Source organism: Lytechinus variegatus, chromosome 3 (genome assembly GCF_018143015.1).
Source record: "Lytechinus variegatus isolate NC3 chromosome 3, Lvar_3.0, whole genome shotgun sequence".
NCBI classification, from domain to species: Eukaryota; Metazoa; Echinodermata; class Echinoidea; order Temnopleuroida; family Toxopneustidae; genus Lytechinus; species Lytechinus variegatus.
Window position 1 is genome coordinate 25,610,066 of NC_054742.1, and position 10,398 is coordinate 25,620,463.

Consider the following 10,398-nt stretch of genomic DNA (forward strand, 5'->3'; position numbering starts at 1 on the left):
GGTAAAAAAAATTGAGATTTTGAAAGCCCGCCCGCAGGCGATGGACACAATATTTCTTTTGTTCTTCCTCTTTGTTGCGGGTCGAGACTGTATACTGTGTAATGTACTTTTTCTACGTTTTCTCTTTCTACCGAACATTATTTTTTCTGCCCCTATGCAATTTCTTTTAAACTCTCATCATCCCCGTCCTTCTTCTGTCTTCTTCCTGTTCATGTTCTTTTCATTCTACTTAATTCTTTTTATTCTGCTCAATATTTTTCTTACCCAAGGTAGGTCAAGAGGTCATTATTCTACTTCTCTATATATCTTATTCTTCTTCTTCATTTTTTCCCTTCTTTTTTCTTTTTTTCTTCTTCTTCTACTATACTTCCAAACTGTAACAGCGTCATATTTCATCTTCATTCGTATATAAAACTATTATCATAATTCATTATAATTTCTTTGTGATCATTAATAATATATATTCATTGTGTGGGGGCCTCGTAGTCTAGTGACTCTCGCCATTCAAAAAGAGGGTCGTGAGTTCGAATCCTAGCCATGACGTGTTTTCCTTCAGCAAGAAATGTATTCACACTCTGCTGAACTCGACCCAGGTGAGGTAAATGGGTACCGGCAGGAAGTAATTCCTAAAAAAAGCTGTGTGCACCAGAATCGGTAGATTATAGCTTGGCCAGGGTAATATAGGAGCGCCTTGAACACATATAGCAAGGTAGGTGTGCTATACAAATCCTGCATTATTTATTATTATTATTATTCGATTGTTGTTATGATTATTATCATTTATATTTATCTTGCATCACCGTTATTATTACTGTTATCATCATCTTCTCTATCATCCGGGGGGGGGGGGGCATGGCACTTACATTGACGAGTGGATACCATGAGCGACCAAAAAACCACGTAAAAATGATGTCTTTTTCAAGATAGGGCACGTTACGTACGTAACGTGATGAGGGTGTCAAAAACACGAAAATAATGAAAAAAGGGTATCCATTTCGCTAGGAAAGTTACGTACTTAGGGTCAAATTGTGGGGATGATCAAACAAAGTTAAAATGTTTTATAAAGGATGTCCTTTTGCCCCAACACTACGTGTTTAGAGTCCGATTTGCGCGAGGTGTAGAAGGTGGGGTCGTACTATAAGCCAAATGATGTGTACAGGTAAAACCGACGACCGAAGGACCCGTGACATAACAATAAAATATGGCTGTTCTTGTTTAGGGGTTCATTTCATGCTAAGAATATCGTTTTGTTTCCAATACTTGTTAAGGGTAGGGTTTTACACGACAATACTTGTTAAGGGGTGCATTTTCAATATATGGAAAAAACGTGTTTAGGGTGCTTTTCGAGACCCCACGGTCGGGCATGGTATCCACTCGTGAATGGAAGTGCATGGCCCCCGGGTCATCATCACAATTATTGGTACTGCGTTATCGTTAATCATCCGCCATACGTTTTTAGTATAAAGATACCGGCATAAAATCGTTCAATGAACCTTAGTATGGAGAGAAATATTTGATTATCATTACCCGGCTCGGTGTAAAAATGGCAGAGGTAAAAATGGCAGAGGTAAAAATGGCAAAGGTAAAAATGGCAGAGGTAAAAATGGCAGTGGTAAAAATGGCAGAGTTAAATATGGCAAACGTAAAAATAGCAGAGGAATAAACAGCAGCGGTAATAATGGCAGAGGTAAAAAAAATGGCAGAGGTAAAAATGGCAAAGGTAAAAATGGCAGAGGTAAATATGGCAAACGTAAAAATGGCAGAGGAATAAACAGCAGCGGTAAAAATGGCAGAGGTAAATATGGCAAACGTAAAAATGGCAGAGGAATAAACAGCAGCGGTAATAATGGCAGAGGTAAAATGGCTGAGGTAAAAATAATAGAATGGTACCTAAGAAACGCATACATTCGTAATTCCGAAGGTTCGCATATTCCAATGGTTTGTTATTCCGAAGGTTCGTATTTCCGAAGGTTCGTATTTCCGAAAACGAAATGATTAACGAACCTTATTTCGTTTTCGGACTTACGAACCCTCGGAACAACAAACCTCATTTCGTTTTTGGATTAACGAACTTTCGGAACAACGAACCTTATTTCGTTTTCGGATTATCAAACCTTCGGAATAATAACGCCACAAATGTTCGGATTAACGAACCCTTTTACGTTTTCGGATTAACGAACCATCGGAATAACGATCCCATCGGAATTACGAAACTTCGGAATAACGAACCTTCGGATAACGAACGTCACCCGATATCACTACAGAATTACCTCCTCTCCACTTCATTCACATACCACTTCATAAGCATGGAAAGAAGATTAGTGATAATCCTAATACGAATATAGATGACTGCATTTCACCTCATTAAAACTCCTACGCAAGCAGAAAATATAAAGAATATTCTCCACACTACTTTTAAAAAATATCATTTCATACGAGCAATGATGCATTGTATAATTTATGATAAAAACACACTATTTCTTAAAGGGGAATGAAACCTTTGGAACAAATAGGCTTGTGTAGAAACAGAAAAATCAAAGAATAAGAATAAAGAAAGTTTGAGAAAAATCGGACAAATAGTGAGAAAGTTATGAGCATCTGAATATTGCAATCACAAATGCTATGGAGATCCTCACATTGGCAATGCGACAAGGATGTGTGATGTCACTGATGAACAACTTTCCCTTTGGTGGACTATAAAATACCCTCAAAATGTCTCTTTTTGCTTTTTCTTATGATGATACAAACTCCTTATCCATGATGTATTCTTAAAAAATATGTATCACATGCCCTCATGTAGACAGAACACATGATTTATGGATAGATGTGATAAAAGAGGCTTTCTAGTGAAATATATACTAAAGTAATGGGGAGAGTTGTTCACTAGTGACATCACACATCTTTGTCGCATTGCCAATTTGCTATCTCCATAGCATTAGTGATCGCAATATTCAAATGCTCGTAACTTTCTCATTATTTGTCCGATTTTTCTCAAACTTTCGTTGATCTGTTTCTTTGATTTTTCTGTTTTCACACAAGCTATCTTGTACCAATGGTTTCATTCTCCTTTAAGTTATAGCTACACCTACCCTTAATGTAAAAAAAACCCTTGTAAAAAAAAAAAAATCAGAAATCATAATGTATACTTAGCTTCATTATGATTTTGATATGAGATAATACGTGGGCACAGAGAAATGGAGGGATTTATTGCAAACGTAAATTATGAATTTGGGCACAGGATTTGGTATTCGTTGATCATATTCGAAAGGATAAAAAAAGGAGAAGAAAAAGCATATGCATATTTTATGATTTTGTCATGAATAATTTTCTTCCTAAATATTGTAGTGAAAAATAAGCTCTACAAGCCATTTAAAATCAATCTAATTTTCTTACGATATATGGACGGTTAAATCTGAGGAATTTATAATACAGAAACTGCACAAAACAAAATAAATCCATATACCCTGCTGCTTTTATTTTCTTGCCTTTTCTTTTGAGGCAGTATATTTTCCTCCAATGTTTGCTCTCGTGTTTTATAAATACAAATAATTTTTTAAGATTCATGCTTGATTATCATTTTCTTTTAAAAGTTTCAGATTATTTTAGTTACATTTCACCAAAGTGAGGATATTTGAACATGTAATTTCACATTGAAACTTCATTTCAATTGTCATGTTCAATCCAACAGCACTTAGATTTTAATAACATTATGTAGATAAGAAGACATTAGACTAAAAACTTCATTAAGTCGAATGTTCAAAAGTTACGGAATTATACAATTAGCTTAATTTCATGTGTGATATTTACATGAGAGGGAGAGAGAGAGGAAGGAGCCAGTGAATTATTTTTTAAGAGGGGTGCTGGTTTAAAAAAAATCGAAAGAAAAAATGGGTTTCTCTCCAAAATTAAGATGATAGGTGATTTTTATCCAAATTTTAGAGGATCTAAACGTGTAAAAACGGAGGGGAAAGAGGCAAAAATATTGTGAGAAAAGAATAGGGAATATATTCGAAATAACTTTACAGTAAGTTTGAATCAATTCGTCAATAAGACGACTCCTTTCTGTTAAATTTTGATAATATCTGTCAAGTTAATTTTCTTTTTGTGCACTCACTGGATGCATTCCTATCCAGCAATTAATAATAACTGTGACACACATTAGCCGAACATGTCCCCATAGTGACTAGAATTATACGCATCGTCTTCTTTCTATAGAAAAATAGTGAAATTCATAAGTTCCCAAATATTTATCTCCCACATGACAAAAGAGGGGGGGGGGGTGAGTTCATTCTCATTGTATTTCCCATTTTATGCATTAATTTTCGCCGTCAATTTCTTTGTTCAAGTTTGTCATACAAAAGCTACAGAGGCGTGCATGGTTCTAAGGGAGGGGTGTACTTTGGGAGACGCAAGACCCCCCCCAAAAAATAAAATAAAATAAACAAATAAAAAAATAGAATAACACTGTCATTTTGCAAAATCTGATGTTAGTGTATTACAATATTTGAAACTGAAGCGAATCAAACTGTTTTAAATAAAAGCATGAACAAAAAATGAAAGAAAGAAGAAAAGTGACGAATATGAGAGGAGGGCATGCACAGGCGACGATCCTGGGGAACAAGGGGACGATCGCCCCATTTTTTTTTAAGTTTGACAAATTGAAAAATGTATAATATGACATGTAAATATAATGTTTTACAAACCATTGGATGAACATGAAAGCTGTGATGGCGACAACTTGTCTTGACATATGTGTATCGAGAGTTTGCAAGTGTAGTGGCGATAGACAAAAAAGGGGGGAAGAAAAAAGAAAGAAAGTAAGCAGAGGGGGTGATACTAGATCTCTGGTTTGAAACTTTGCAGGACAGGTATATTGTTAACTGATCTTTCTTATTCATCTTGCCATAATAATTCATTTCATAATTACTATTTCCTAAATAATAGAAAAGTAAATACATTTAGTACATCTGAAAATCATTATGGAAAAGATGCAATTTAAATTACATTGAGATAAATAGAACAATACATTCGTGAAAGCAGATAAATAATAACTTAATAAAAGCTGTTATGTGGAGGACAACGTGTGAAAGCAAAGCTTGTGAAGCAGGTCCTCTTTACATGCTTTAGCATAGATAATGATATCGTTGTTTTTGATAATTTACATCATGGGCGGATCCAGCCTTCGCCAATAGGGGGTCCGGAATTTTTTCAGCCACATTTTCCCCGATCGGCCGCTCGAAGTTGATTTTTTTTTCTTTAAAGAGGTAGTCCTAATAGTCACGTCTATATAAGCAGGGGCAGATCCAGCCTTCGTCAATGGGGGGGGGGGGGTCCGGAATTTTTTCAGCCACATTTTCCCCGATCGGCTGCTCGAAGTTGATTTTTGTTCGTTTCTTTAAAGGGGTAGTCCTATATAGTCACTTCTAAGCTTTATTCTTTTAAATCAGCATAAATATGCTAATCTTTTAAGCCCTATTTAAATAGTGCAAACGCTTGCAAAGCAAGACTTCTTAAAACAATATATTGCGTCCTAAAATTTAAACATTCTAGGCAATGTTTGTAATCCTAAATATTAATATTCAGACCATAAATCAAATCAAAGAAAATAATGGAAGTTCGATTACCGAGCTGAAATATGTTTTGTATATTCTAAATTTGATATTTTTCATCTAAAAGGCAATGCGAAGCGCGAGCTAAAATATAGTGACATGAAATATTAAAAAAATCATTTTAAAAGTCTTCCCCTCATTTTATTCTATTCACTCGTCTTCCTCCTCTTATGTTTCCCCTTCTTTTTTTCTCTCTCCTTTTCCTTTCTTTTCCCTTTTTTCTTTCTTTTGTTCTTTCCCCTTTTTTCTTTTTTTTGCTCCGCCAATGGGGGGGGGGGGGGAGCGAGCCCCTCGGGTTACTTGGATCCGCCTGTGTACATTAAAATATAAAGAATGATAACAAAGGATACACTATACAAAACAACAAGGAACAGGACAACACTTGAGAAAGACAACTAAATATCCTTCAGTCAAGATTTTACATTGTAACGATTAATTTGGTTACGTTTGAGTTTGCGTTTGAAAGTAAATGAGTGCTTAAAAGACTCATCCAAAGAATTGAATAAATGAGGACCAGTGTAATTGATAGTTTTCTGTTTAAATAATTTTCTCAACAAAAGAAGGTGAAATGTCTTGTGGGATAGCTATGGAAATGATTTTTTTTTAGATAATAAACCTAGTAGGGTTGGCATACAGTGGCGTAGCTAGGATTTTTTTCCTGGGGGGGCACTAAGGGGTCCTTGCTTTTTCAGGGGGGGCACCGGCCATTTTTTCCGGTGTGTGTGTATGTGTCACAAGGGCGGATCCGACTTTGCCAATAAGGGACGGGGCCCGAAATTATCTTCACCTATATTTTCCCCGATCAGTCATTTTTTAGTTTTATTCTTATAAAACAACATAAACATGAAATAATCTCATAAGCCTCATAAAAAGTGTGAGCGCGAAGCGCGAGCGATTTTTTTTTACTTTCATGTATTTTGTCCTGAAAATTTAATATTCTGGGCAATGTTATATGTGATCCTGAACAAGATTTGTACGTAACTAGATGGTTACTGGGAATGCCAAGCATGAGCAGAAATTTGTATTAATTATTCTAGCAATATCGAAAAGGGACCTGTTAAGGATTGCCTACAGTTACCCACGAAGACGTATTTGTTTCAATAATGCGAGCGCGAAGCGCGAGCAAATTTTTTTTACATTCCAACCTAAAAAATGGTAATTCTAAGCACTTTTTGCATTAATAAATGGGATAGGTATGTAACTAAACAATTGATGCGAGCGCGAAGCGCGAGAGGAAGAAAATTGAGATTTTAGACCTAAAAACAGGACACTCTATTCATATTTTGTAAATCATAAAATATGATATAGTTAATTGGGTATCATTAATAATGCGATCGTGAAGCGTGAGCAGACAATTATTGATATTCTGATGTGAAACTGGATAATTTAAGTACACTTTAAATAAAGAACATGCAGGCTATCGCGCATGTTTTAGATTTAGACCTAGAATCTGGGCATTCTGAATACATTCGTTTAATGGAACATTCGTTGAATGGAATTCACATAGACAATATGAACTTGGCAAATCAAACACAATGTGACCACGCAGCGTGAGCTTAAAATGCTGATATGTAGACCATAAAACGGATATTTTACAGAGCACTTAAATTTGTAAATGAATAAAAAAATATTGAAAGCTCGATGTCCGAGCTAAAATATGTTTTGTATATTGACTTCAAAACTTGCTCCATATATTGAGCAAGATATGAATCTCATCGAACAGGCAATTCTGGCGCGAAGCGCAAGCAAAAATTGTATATAGTAACATGAAAGATTTTTTTTTGCCAATCGTCCCCTAACATTATTTCATTCACTCGTCTTCCTCCTCTTATTTTCCTCTTCTTTTTTCTTCTGTCTTTCTTCTTCTTTTCCCTTTTTTTCTTTTCCTCTTTCTCCTTTTTTTGTTGCTCTGCCAATTTTTTCTGGGGGGGCACCTGGGGGGGACACACCACATCTCAGGGGGGGGGGGCACATGCCCCCCCAGGCCCCCCCCCGTAGCTACGCCACTGTTGGCATAGGGGTTAGGGTTGATAATTGATACATAAAACAGCGAAGAGGAAGGTGATATAGGTCATTCATTTTCAAAATTCTATTAGAATGAAAAAGTTCGTCGGTGTGGGCCAATCTATTTTTGTGACTCTTTTTATACGCTTTTGAATTTGCAATAGTCAACTTGCATGATTGTGTGCGATAAGAAGACAAGACAAGTTAGGAGCATCAGTTGGATATCGAAACCACTAATCTTCACATTGACAATGCAAATCTGTGATGTCATAGGCGGATTAAGGGTAGTGTGCATGCACAGATCCTGACTGAAACTCTGATCAACAAATGGGTTTCCACGCAAAGACTAGCACATACAAAACTTGCTGTTTCGATCCTGATCGACGGGGCCTTCAGTACGCAAGGCACTTAGGCTGAAGATTCAGACCCCAAAGTAGAGTAAAGGATTTGCACAGCAGATTAGATCCAGGGGGCTCAAGGGGCCGCCCCCCCCCCCTATTGGCGGCATAAAAAGAGGAAAGAAAGAAAGACAGACAGAAAGAAAGAAATACAGACAGAAAGAAAGAAAGAAAAAAGGGAAAGGACTGGATAAAAAGAAGAGGAAACCTGGAGAAGATGGGTGAGTACAATCAGGGCCCTGTTGCATAATTGTTACCATCATGGTAAATTTGCCATCCAACTTGCATGGTGTCCTTGATTTTGATTGGCTGTTGATCAGCGTTACCATGGTAGATACCATTCGATGGCATAGTTACCATAATGGTAACATTTATGCAACTAGACCCCTGTGAGGGAAGACTTTGAAATAAGAAAATCTTATATATAGGTCCGTAAAGTTAGCTACTTCCTTATTCAAAATGTGAAGTTATAGCTGCTTATTCCCTTTCCTTATTCAAACCACTCTCTCCTTATTTCAAATGCACTTTCTTTTTTTGAAAATACACTTTTCCTTATTCCTTACATAAATATTTTAACACATGCATCCATGGGTGTCGAACGGTATTCTTGGTTGGGGGGGATGATTGACACAAGTGTTCTTGTGGATGGGGATCTTTCAACATTAACCCCATTAAAATCACATGTTAGGACATTTTGGGAGTGGTTGATAATGCATGGTGTTCTTGGGAATTCGTTCATTGTTGTAGTGCACTGCACTTACATCATTTTTTTTAAATAAATCAATTAGTGTTACAAGTAAGCCTATTCTAAACTCATACGAAATAAAAAAAAAATTACAAAAATTGTCTTAACCACGTACATATTGATCTGTTTATTGAGCAGGATGTATACACAGGGGCGTCGATCCATTTTTCAGATGGGGGGGGCAAAATCATGAATCAACGTTCCAAAGGCGCTCGATCACACAAAACGAACAAGCTCACCCACACACACCTCCCACACGCATAGGCTTATATTGATAAATATATGCATATATGTATATTTATATATACATATATGACTCATGAGAAAGAGACACATATCTCACCCTCACCAACAATGCGAGCGCAAAGCGCGAGCTGAAATTTATTAATTATGACATGAAAACAGGAAAAATGTACCTGTTTAGGTTTGTTTGTAGTAACTCATGAGGAGGATAGATACATATACATGTATCTCACTAGTAGAGAGCGAGCTGAATTTTTTCATATTCTGACCTGAAGCTTGATATTCTAAGCATTTTTGGTACCAATGATTAAGATGGGTATCTAGAAGAACAATAGATGCGAGCGCAAAGCGCGAGCTGAAAATTTTGATATTTCGATCTGGAAACACATGCACAGTTTAATGGACGCTTTTAATAAAGAACAAGATATATATCCAACAAAAGATTATTGCAAATCGAATTAAGGGGGAATTCTTTTGAGGCTTAGAACTGAAAACGGGACATTCTATTCACCTATTTAATCATGAAGAGTATGGGTTTTTGGTACAGAAATGATGCGAGCACGACGCGCGAGCTGAAAATTTTTATATTCCAATCTGAAAAGCAGACATTTTGAGCACGATTTCAAATCAAAATCGAGTTGTTATCTCAATTTCGCTTGCTGATTTCAGCGTAGCATTACAATCTTATTTTATTTTTTAGCTGCACATGCGGAATTATGGGGGGGGGGGGGGGCAAAACGATATATTCCCCCCCTATTTTCATCGGTGGGACAATCGCCCCCATGCCCCCCCCCCTAGGATCGATGCCTCTGTGTATAAAACTTCTCTCTTAAATCTAACCCGACTGGCAATATCTTTTTTCTTCTTAATGCATGATGATAAAATGCAGATTCGGACCAATTAAGACTAGCACAAATTGTGTGGCTTCTCGTGCGCAATCGGGCTTACCGTCATTCCTTAGATGATTTATCTTGTCACCCTTTTACTCCTGTTTATTTTTCCACCCTTTTGAATTAATTGATTTATTAAAATTAATTCATTCACCACTGGTGGGATGGAACGCCGTATCAACATAAGTTAGTTTTCGTGGGGTCCTTTTATGTTGTTTGTTAAAATATCATATGCATATCATTCTTTTTCATCTTGAACCTCCACCCATCTGTTTAATAGTCCTGAAAATAGTAACAATATACACAAATTGCGAGGGAAACAAACTGATTGATGGCATACTATAAGCATCACTATAATCATCATGATCAAACTTTTCATTTTTTCATCATTATTATAATTTTTCTACCGTAAATTATTGGGGGGATGATAATACAGGCCATCCCCCCCACTTGAAATATTGGGGGGAAATATCCCCCCATCCCCCCCGTGATCGACACCCATGCATGCA